Below are 11731 nucleotides of genomic sequence, written 5' to 3'. Positions count from 1 at the left end.
CTGTTCTACTTGACTGATGTGAAACATGACTTGTACAACTAGATTTTTTGTTTATTTTGTTTAAGACTTTTTATTTATTTGAAAGGCAGAGGTACAGAGAGGCAGAGGCAAAGAGAGAGAGAGAGAGAGAGGTCTTCCAACTGCTGGTTCACTCCCCAGATGGTCACAACCACCGGAGTTGTGCTGATCTGGCTGTGCCGATCTGAAACCAGGAGCCAGGGGCTTCTTCTGGGTCACCCATGTGGGATCAGGGGCCCAAGGATTTGGGCCATCCTCTGCTGCTTTCCCAGGCCATAGCAGAGAGCTGGATCTGAAGTGGAGCAGCCAGAACTCAAATAGGTGTTCATATGGGATGCTGACACTAAGGCGGCGGATTTACCCACTACACCACAGCGCCAGCTCTGCAACTAGATTTTAGTGCACTTTTCAGAGGGAGTCTTGGTCTCTTGAATTTATGCCTTTTGGCTTTTCCCTTTCATATCTCTTGCAAAGTTTTAAAAGAAAATCCTTACTTCTGTTCATCTGATTTTATTATGAACTATTCACAGGCTCCTTCTGTTTCCCTGTGATTAGAGAGCATAGTATCCGTTACTTTTAGAATTACCACTTATCTTCAAATACCTGCCTATTTTATTTAAATAACCATGCTTCATTCCAAGGATGCTTCTTCCTTCTGCCATAACTATAATTTCCCTGTGGAATTCTTTCCATAACCATCAACATTCTCCTTCATGGGCAAGAGAAAGTTTATTTTTGTTGAAATTTTATATAGCCAGTTTTCTGAATTCAACAACAAATGTTTTGCTTTTATATAATTTATAAACTGGAGGTTAGCTTTAACACTTACATTAAGATTCATATACCATGGCTTCTTTATTACATCACCCTTTTATTTACTCATAAAGGATGTTACAATGATTTTTTCACTCTATAAAATTTAACAAAAAGTAGGTTTAGACAAATTTGATTATATTTTATTAAAGCAATTTGCTTTGCACAAATTACATTTCTACATTTCCTTATTTCTTCTTACAAATACTCTAAGCCTTTAAAGTTATGCCCAGACCCTTTTTTAACCATTCACTTATTTTGCCCCATTATTTTTATTGTGAATTATTTATAATTATGTATGTAAAGTGGTGTTATGATTTGTTAATACAATATGGAATTAAAGCAACTTACATAATATATCCATGTACTATTTTGTGGGGAGAATATTTGAAATTTACTCCCTGAGCGATTTTGAAATGCACACTGCATTATTATTATTAACTATAATCACCAGGCTATAGAACATATTTGAAAGAGTAACTCATTCCCTCTGAGGCTCTGCTCCCTTTCACCATCATCTGTCCATTCCCCCACCTTCCGAACTCCAGTGACCACCATTCTACTCTCTGCTTCTGTGAGTTTTAGATTCCACATGTATGCAAGAACAGGCAGTATTTGCCCTTCTGTGCCTGGCTTATTTCACTTGTCACCATGTGCTCCAGTCCCATCCATGCTGTCACAGAATACAGGACTTTTCTGAATCATATCTCATTGTGTACATACACCACACTTGGGTGTTTGTTTGTTTGTTGTTGTTTTTTAATTCACTCATCTATAGTCTCTTAAATAAACACAGAAGAGCAGCCATTTCTTTGATGAACTGAGTTCAAATCTTTTGATTAATTCTCAGAAGTAGGGATTCTGGACATATAGTAATTCTATTTTTAGCTTTTGAGGAACCTCCACACAATTTCTACATTCTAGCCAACATTCACCTTTCATCTTTTTAACTAGCTATTCTGACAGATATGGAGTAATATCTCAATATGGTTTAAATCTGTGTTTCCTTAATGATTCAGAATGTGCAGCATTTTTTCATGTATCTGTTGGCCATTTGTATGTCTGCTTTTCAAAAGGCCTATTCGAGTCCCTTGCCTATTTATTTTTTAATTGGGTTGTTTTCTTGCTATTGAGCTGAGTTGGATATTGATACTTTTTAGATTTGTGGCTTGGAAATATTTTCCTCATATTTATAAGTTGTCTCTTCACCCTTACAATTGTTTTCTTATCCATGAAAAAGCTATTTACTTTGTTATAATCTTATTTGTCTATATTTGTCTACCTCTGCTTTTGTTGCCTACACTCTTGAGGTCAAATACAAAATTATTGCCAAGACCAGTGCAATATAGAGTTCCTTCTATGATTTTGTTCAGTAGTTTTACAGTTTAAGGATTACATTTAATTCTTCAATTCCATTATGAATTTGCTTTTTTATATGGTATGGCATAATAGTCAAATTTTAGTCTTCTGCATGTGAATATTGAGTTTTTCCAACATCTGTAGAAGAGTCTGTCTTTTTCCCATTGCATATTCTTGGAAACGTTGTCAAAAATAATGAATCATACTCACATGGCTCATTTCTGGGCTCTGTCATTGGTCCCCATGTCCATTTTCAAACTGAGATCATGCTACTTCCATTACTAAAGCTTTTCAGGATGGCTTGAAACCAGGTATTACAATACCTACAACTCTGTTCCTTTACCTCATGATTATATTGATTATTTGGGGTTTTTGTGGTTGCATATAATTTTAGGATTGGTTTTTCTATTTCTATAAAAAATGACATTGGCATTTTCATAGAGATCATTTTGGAAATGTAGATCACTTTAGGTAGTGTGGAAATTTTAACAATATTAACTTATAATTTAAGAGCAAAAGATATATTTCTATTTATTTGTATCTTCTTCAATTTATTTCACTAAAATTTTGTAGTTTCAATGTATGGGTCAGTTATTTCCTTGTTAGATTTATTAAACATATTTTATAGATACCAGAAACAGGATTATTATCTTGATTTATTATTCAGACAGTTAGTTATTAATGTATATAAATACTACTGCTGTTTGTTAACTTTGTATGCTGAAATTTTGCTTTGTTCATCTATTAGTTCTGAGTCTTTTGTGGAATCTTTAGAGTTATCTTTGTTTTAAGATTTATTTAATTGAAAGTCAGCCTTACAGAGAAAGAGTGAGAAACAGAGACATCTTTATTTTAAAGAAAAATTTATTTATTTATTTATTTGAAAGTCAGAGTTACACAGAGAGAAGGAAAGGCAGAGAGAGAGAAGGAGAGGCAGAGAGAGAGAGAGAGAGAGAGAGAGAGAGGTCTTCCATCTGCTAGTTCGCTCTCCAGTCGGCTGCAAAGGCTGGAGCTGTGCTGATCCAAAGCCAGGAGCCAGGAGCTTCTTCCAGGTCTCCTATGCAGGTGCAGAGGCCCAAGGATTTGAACCATCTTCTACTGCTTTCCCAGGCCATAGCAGAGAGCTGGATCTGAAGTAGAGCAGCCAGGACTTGAACCAACACCCATATGGGATGCCTGCACTGCAGGCGGTGGCTTTACCTGCTACACCACACTGCCGACCCTAGAGACAACTTTCATACACTGTTTTACTCCCTAAATGGCCACAATGGCCAGGTCTCTGTCAGGCCAAAGCAAAGGGCTTCATCCATGGCTCTTATGTAGACAGCTGGAGCCCAAAGACTTGGACCATTTTTCAATGCTTTTCCCAGGCAATTAGTAGGGTGCTGGATCAGGAACTGGTGCCCATATGAGATGATAATATCACAGGCAGTGGCTTTGCCTGCTATGACAGAACTCTGGCCCCTTTTGGGTTTTCTATATATGAAATTATGTCATTAGCAAACAATGTTTCACTTCTTGCTGTGCTATTCAGATACCTTCTATTACTTTCTCTTCTGTAATTACTCCCACACTATGTCAAATACAAGTGGCAAAAGTAAACCTCCTCCATGTCTTGTTCCAGACCTATCTTAGAGGAGAGATTCTCAATTTTAAGCCATTGTGTATAACATCAGGTATAGGTTGATCATAAATGGCCATTGTTGGATTGATATACACCCCCTTCTATACCAAATTTGATTAGTCTTTATTATGAAAGGATGTTGAATTTTATCTATTTTTCTTAATTTAATAAGATAATCACATGGTTTCTTCCATTGTGTTAAATGTATTGCATTTATCAGTTTCTGTAAGTTGACGCAGTCTTGCATCCCAGTGATAAATTCCACTTGATCATAGTGAATTATCTTTTTTACTATAATGTTGTATTCAGTTTGCTAGGTTTTTCTGAGAATTTTTCATTTATATTCATTAGTATATTTAACTGTAAATTTTTTCCTTATAATGTTTTGTATTAGTTTGGTATCAGGGTAATATTAAACTAAAAGAGTTTATAAGTAGCTCATTGTCATTAATTTGTTGAAAGAGTTTGAGAAGGATTGTATTAGTTCTTTTTCGAATGTTTGGTAGAATCCACCATTGAAGCCATCACATCCTATATTTTTTTTGAAGGGAGACTTTTTTTTATTATTATCATCATTAATGATTGAATCTCCTTACTCATTGGTCTGTTCAGATTTTCTATTTCTTCATGATTCAGTCTGGGTAGATCATATATGCTACGAATTTATCCATTTCTTATATGTTACCTAATTTGTTGGTATTTAATTGTTCATAATAGTTTCCTATGGTCTTATAGATGTATTTCCATAATATCTGTTATGTCTCCTCTTTCATTTATGATTTTATTATATTTCAGTGTTCTCTATTTTTTTCTTGGTTAGTCTAGCTAAAAGTTTACTAATTGTTTATCTTTTTGAACAACCCCTCTTAGTTTTGTTGATCTTTTATATTATTTTTCTAGTCTCTATTCCTCTCCTGATCCTTATTATATCCTTCTTTTGTCTAACCACAGACTTAGTTTGTTCATCTTTTGCTAGTTCCTTGAGGATTAATGTTACATTGTGTAGTTAAGGGGTTTTTTAATACAGGCATTTATTACTACAAACCTTCCTTATAGAGATTTTTCTGCTGTATCCTGAAAGTTTTAATATGCCATGTTTACATTTTTGTTTGTCTCAAAATATTTTTTAACTTCCATTATAATTTTCTATTAGTTGTTCAGAAGCATGTTGCTTTTCTTCCTGTTGTTGATTTATAGTTCCATTGTGGTCAGAAAACATAGGTGACATAGTTTGTCTTCTTAAATATCCTAAGACTTGTTTTGTGGCCTAATAATATATAATCAGTCCTGGAGAATGTTGCATGTGTATTTCAAAAGAATGTATATTCTTGGCCGGCACCATGGCTCACTTGGCTAATCCTCCACCTGTGGCGCCAGCACCCCAGGTTCTAGTCCTGGTTGGGGCGCCAGGTACTAGTCCGGTTGCTCCTCTTCCAGTCCAGCTCTCTGCTGTGGCTCAGGAGGGCAGCAGAGGTTGGCCCAGGTGTTTGGGTCCCTGCACCCGCATGGGAGACCAGGAGGAAGCACCTGGCTCCTGGCTTCAGATCCGCGCAGCGCCAGCTGTGGCGACCATTAGGGGAGTGAACCAATGGAAGGAAGACCTTTCTCTGTCTCTCTCACACTAACTCTGTCTGGCACAAAAAATAAAAAAATAAAAATAAAAAAGAATGTATATTCTGTTGCTATTGGATGGAATGTTTTGTAAATATCTGTTAGGTCCATTTGGTCTAAAGTTGTTAAGTCCAGTGATTGATTTCTTATTAATTTTCTTTCTGAATGATCTGTCCATTGCTGAAAATGGGATGTTGAAACTCCCTACTATTATTGTATTGTGATCCATCTCTCCCTTAAAATAAATGAGATCTTCAATAAATTCAGAGAAAATATACGGATATTTTAATTCCATCTTCCATAAACTTTTTGAAATCTCTTCATATTAATAGTTTCATATACTTAGGAATCTAATGTTGGGTGCACAAACATTTATAATTTTTTTATCTTCTTGATAAGTTGACCCCTTTATCATTCTATAATGTGCTTCCTTGTCTCTATTTATAGTTTTTAACTTAAAATATAATAAGATAATAATTAATCCCTTCTCCCTTTTGGCTTTCATTTGTTATGAATATCTTTTTTCCATTCCTTTACTTCCTCTATGTGTGGTGTTGAAAGTAGAGTGAGTTTGTTATGGAGAGCATATAGTTGAGTCCTGCTTTTTAATCCATTCAGTCACTCTATGTCTTTTGTTGGATAATTTAATCTATGTACCTTCAAATTAAGTGTTGAGAGGTAAGGATTTACTATTTCCCTTTTCTTGTTTTCTGATTGGGTTGTAGATAGTTTTTCTCTTTCTTCTCTTCTTGTCTTACCTTTATGGATTGATGCCTTCTGTACTGGTATATTTGGATCCCTTTCTAATTTTATTTTGTGCTTCTACTATAGATTTTTTGCTTTGTGATTATTATGAGGCTTAAACATCTTATACTTAAAAGTAGTCTATTTTAAAATGATTACTTCACTGTGATTTTGTACAACTCTACATTTCTTCACCCCTCATTTTATTTCATTTTTATATCAAAATTCACAAAATTTTAGTGTGTATTCCCTGATAATTTATTTTAGCTGTAATTGTCGTTTATTAGCTTTTCACTTTTAATATTCATTCTTGGGGGAAGTGCTTTACATGTCACATTCTGAATATGCCTCTGTATTACTTAGATCACTGAGTTTTGCTCTTTATAAGTTTATGTCATTAATTCATACCCTTTTCTTTCATCTTATAGAACTTGGTTTAACAAGTCCTGTAAGGCAAGTTTAATGTCGATAATCTCACGATTTTTTTTCTAGGAAAGTTTTCATTTCTGATAGACATATTCACCAAGCTATGTATTTTCAGTTGGCAGGGTTTTTTTTCTCCTTCTGATTTCTTCTCCTGCTCTGATCAGGCACAATAGCTGGTAGGAACACAGAGATACCACCAAGATCTATACCTTGGTAATTGTGAGTTCTGCCTCTTTTCTGTTTCTACTGGATCCCACAAGGCATGTCATTATTCCCAGTGCTTCAGCCTTACCTCACAGAGAAATCCTTTCTGTATTGACTTGAGAGAGGGAGAGAGGGAACATGTTTCAAGTGAAACCATTCCTTGTACCCTTCTAATTCAGTTTCCATTCAGTTCTGTGGATCATGTGAGTACCTCCAGCTTGTTTCCAAGTATTGGGGTTTTCATAAAGATGTTAACAATTTGTAGATAGCTGCCAGTTGAAATTTCTGTAAGCGGGGAATGAAGCCTAAATTTCCTATTCTGCCACGTTGCTCTAGCTTTAATTTATATTGCAATTTGTTCTAAATTAAAACATAGTAAAAACCAATATACCTTCCAGTCTAAAGAGCTGTACAAATCTATAACTAAAATGAATATGCAGCTGGCGCCGCGGCTCACTAGGCTAATCCTCCACCTTGCGGCGCCGGCACCCCGGGTTCTAGTCCCGGTCGGGGCGCCGGATTCTGTCCCGGTTGCCCCTCTTCCAGGCCAGCTCTCTGCTGTGGCCAGGGAGTGCAGTGGAGGATGGCCCAGGTGCTTGGGCCCTGCACCCCATGGGAGACCAGGAAAAGCACCTGGCTCCTGGCTCCTGCCATAGGATCAGCGCGGTGCGCCGGCCGCGGCGGCCATTGGAGGGTGAACCAACGGCAAAGGAAGACCTTTCTCTCTCTGTCTCTCTCTCTCACTGTCCACTCTGCCTATCAAAAAAAAAAATGAATATGCAGAGTAATAATTGACTCAACATCTCATTTGGTGATACCTTCTATTCTCTCTCCCTGCAGTTCAGCGAAACTCAGCAATCACAGCACCACACACTAGGAAAGACAGTCAACAGTCGACCAATCCAAAGCTTCCCTGCCAGAACATCACGAAACAAAATTCCATCCACCCAGCTCATTAGGAAACCTCAAGTTCATTCCCGTGCCTCTGTTTCACCTCTCCAGGCACTCCCCCAAAAGGATCCCCTGCCAAGTTTCAATACTCAAAAATCAAAGAACAAAGCAGCCAGCAAGCTCTACTCAAATTCTAGGTCATCAAGTATAGGACAGAAATCTTTCCAACCACCACAAAGCCAAAATCTGCATGCAACTGTCAAGAAGCAGTCAAAACAACTCCCAAGTAGAGCAGCTCTCCAAACAAGTGTACCTATGATGAAATCTCTAAAATCTTCTAGGAAAGCCGCCTCCATATCACCTAAAACCCAATTATCAAAATCTATAGCAATAAAAGATTCCCCTAAAACCTCTTCAACCTCTAAGAGAGGACAAAATCAATCTAAAGGAACTCTGTCTTCATCTGCCCAGAAAAAGCTGAGTCAGGAAACAATAGTTGAGGGAGTCCCCCAAAAAACTTCATCCAAGAAGAAAATTCCAAATTATAAAACAGATAAAAATGTACTCCAAAAAGGACCAAATAAATCATCATCTACAAAGGCAGCTTTGTCTAAATCAACTGAGAAACAACTAAATCAGTCACCAGCAAAGCTAAAAACAACTGGAAAAACTGTCAATACTCTAAAAGACAGTAAGAAATGGTCATCACTATCATCAAAAAAATTATTCCATCAGCCTAACTCTACTCTAGTAGTTCCAAAAGGATCTCAAGCCAACAAGGAAATACAAAACAAATCTATAGCTGTCAGAAAACTGAAAAGGCCTACATCAGGTATAAAGACTGCAAAAACACACCTTGCAAACACATCTGCAAAACCAACTAAAAAAAGACAGTCCACATCTACAACAGCAAATAAAAAGCTAAGTAAATCTATAACTACGCTGTCTAAATCTTCTAAGGACATGAGTCAGTTTAAATCTCTTCAAGGGGTGAAAACACCACCTCCCTCACCAAAAAAAATTAAGAAACAATCCAAAAAAAGAAAATCTACACATGCCAAAAAATCATCTAAACTACAAGGATCTAAATCTGTTCAAGCTTCACAGAAAAAGTATCCAAGAAAGAAAAAGGAATCTTTCCAGAAAATCAAAAAACCACTTCCATCACAATCTCATGCTTCTTTTCCATTAAAATCTCATTCATGCCGATTTGATAAATATCCTTATCATCATAATAAACGTCCTTGTCCACGACCAAAGCCACCACGCAAGTTCCCGCTGAAGGCCTATCAATCACGCCCACTCCCATCAAGACCGTGTCCAAGTGCCCCACAACACCCAGAACAGCAGCATCACCATCAACACCCTAATGTGAAGCCACCCTGTTGTACACCACAACCTCAGACAAGTACTGCAGGAACCACATCTAAACCAACTGGCTTAGCTTCTACCTCAACCAGTGCAATCACTACTCCACCTGAAACTACTCCTAAGTTTGCCACTATTACTAGTACTGCATGGAACAGCAAAACATCTATGTCAGTTGCCACAAGTACAACTGCCACTACCACTAAGGGATCAAATGCAACAATCAAGACACCTGGAACTCTACCCACACTGACTGCCACCACAATTCTAGTGACATCAGTCATCACCTCAGCAACAAGTGCTGCATCCCCAGAGCCTGCCTTCACCACGACAGCCCGAGTATCTGTACCAGCCTCGGAGGCACCTTCGCTGGAATCCACAACCCAGAAGCCGGCTGCATCCACTGCCACAACCTCCACAAAACCAGCGGCTGGCTCCCCAACTCTCTCTACCTTGGCCTCCACCGCTGCACCTGATTTTACCACAGAGGACTCAGAAACTGACACAAACACAACAGAAGACACCACCTACCCAGACATAGATGATTCCACCATGCAAGCTGCCTTTACAACTTCAGCAAACACAAGAACCACAGCTCCTGCCATTGCTGCCCCAACTGCTGCTGCTACAACTTCCAAACTTCCTCCAGCAATGACAGCAATGCCTTCCACAACCCCAGGGATTAGTGCCATCACCAGTAGCTCCACCTTATTATCAGCCAGTGCTGCTACAACTCTTGTGTCTGCTACCACAGAAATACCTGGAACTTCTGCTTCTGTTTCTGCCACAACCACACTAGGCACCACAACAACAGTTGCACCAAGTTTGACAAACACCAGTGTATTTAATACTGCCATTGCTGCCACATCAAGTGTTGCTGTCACATGGGTGGATAAGACCACAACTCAAAGAAAAGAAGCTATTGCCCTAACAACTGAGAAAACCAGTAGGTTTACAGACGATACAAGCACCATATCTACCACCACAACACTACCTGATGGGATCACAACTGGTGCCACTGACTTTACAAGCTCAAGAGCAGACTTCACATCCACTGGCCCTACCACGGCTGCTGGCTCCTCCACCACTGCACCTGTGGAAACAATTGCCATGACAGTAGCAGCCTCTTCCACCCCAGGAGCACACTCAACCACTAGCAGCACAGCTGTCACCTCGGCCACCAATGATTCCACAGCTTCTGGGAGCACAACTGAGGGAGGCACTGCTGAAACAACTAAACAAGGCACTACCACTTCAACCCCTGAAGCTGCTTCCTCTACTGCTGAACCTGGGTCTTCAACCCTTGCAACTACAACTCTGGTGAATGAGAGCACTTCAGGGGTGGAAACCACCAGCGGCACAGCTACCACCTCTGCCACCAACAATTCAACAGCTACTCTGAGCACTCTTGCAGGTGGTACCCAAACAACTGAACGAGGGGCCACCACTTCAACCCTTGAAGCTGCTTCTTCTGCTGAACCTGCATCTTCAACCCTTGCAACTACAACTCTGGTGAACAAGAGCACCGCAGGGGTGAACACATCCACCAGCGTAACAGCTACCACCTCTGCCACCGATGATTCAACAGCTGTTTTGAGCACAACTGCAAATTAGTCAATTACTCCTCATCTAACTAAGCTTTGATTTTGCAATGCTATGAAAGAGAGCAGGCTTTCTCTCCTTTTACATGTAAGAACACAGAGGTATAGGATGTATACTCAAATTCAGAAGACATGGTGGCAAAGTCAGATGAGATTTCAAATATTTTCATAATTCAGTGAAATGTCAGAAAGCTTAGAACTCCAGAATAGTGATCCCAGAAGATAGTTTAGTAAATAGTTGAATCAAAATCACTTGGCTTCTTTTACCAAAAGAAAAAGCAATTTAAAAAGAAAAGAAAAGGTTTTACTTGGTCCTACCACTCTAGACATTTACATATACAAAGATGTATTTTTGAAAGTCAGAGTTACACAAAGAGAGCAAGAGCGAGAGCGAGAGCGAGCGAGCGAGAGTGAGAGCGAGAGAGAGAGAGATCTTTCATCTGCTGGTTTAATCCCCAGATGACAGCAAAGACCAGGGTTGGGCCAGGTTAAAGCCAGGAGCCAGTAACTTCATCTGTGCCTTCCACATGGGTAGTAGGGGCCAAAACACTTGGGCCATCTTCTGCTGCTTTTCCCAGGCCATAAACAGGGATTGGGATTGACAGTGAAGCAGCCAGGACATGAACTGGTGCCTATGTGGGAAGCCAGCATTGCAGGCAGTGGCCTTACACACTTTATCACAACACCAGCCCCCAGAAATTATATTTTTTAACAAAGCCATTGGGAAGTCAAGGGAAGTCTGATGAGGTCACATGAAAAACTTGCCTAGAAGGTATTTCAGAAAAGGAAATTAAACACCAGAAGGCATGAGCCATACTCAAGAACTGACAAACTATACCAAGAGTTAAGCCACTACATTCATATTGAAATAATAAAGACATAATATTACTATTAATAAAATCCATGGAGAACAAAACAGAATTCAGAATATTGTGTACACATGAATATACAATATGATAAAGAACAAGTCCAGATTATAGAAACATAATCTAGCATAAACAACATATCTAGAACCATTTCTGAGAAAGGATTGTTGGAACACACTGCCTTTCAAATTTTGTAGAAGGTTTTG

This window comes from Oryctolagus cuniculus, chromosome 8 (assembly GCF_051225735.1).
Source record: "Oryctolagus cuniculus isolate XC-2025 breed Fujian yellow rabbit chromosome 8, ASM5122573v1, whole genome shotgun sequence".
Taxonomy (NCBI): domain Eukaryota; kingdom Metazoa; phylum Chordata; class Mammalia; order Lagomorpha; family Leporidae; genus Oryctolagus; species Oryctolagus cuniculus.
The sequence above is the reverse complement of the archived record's forward strand: the minus strand, read 5'-3'. Positions refer to the sequence as shown.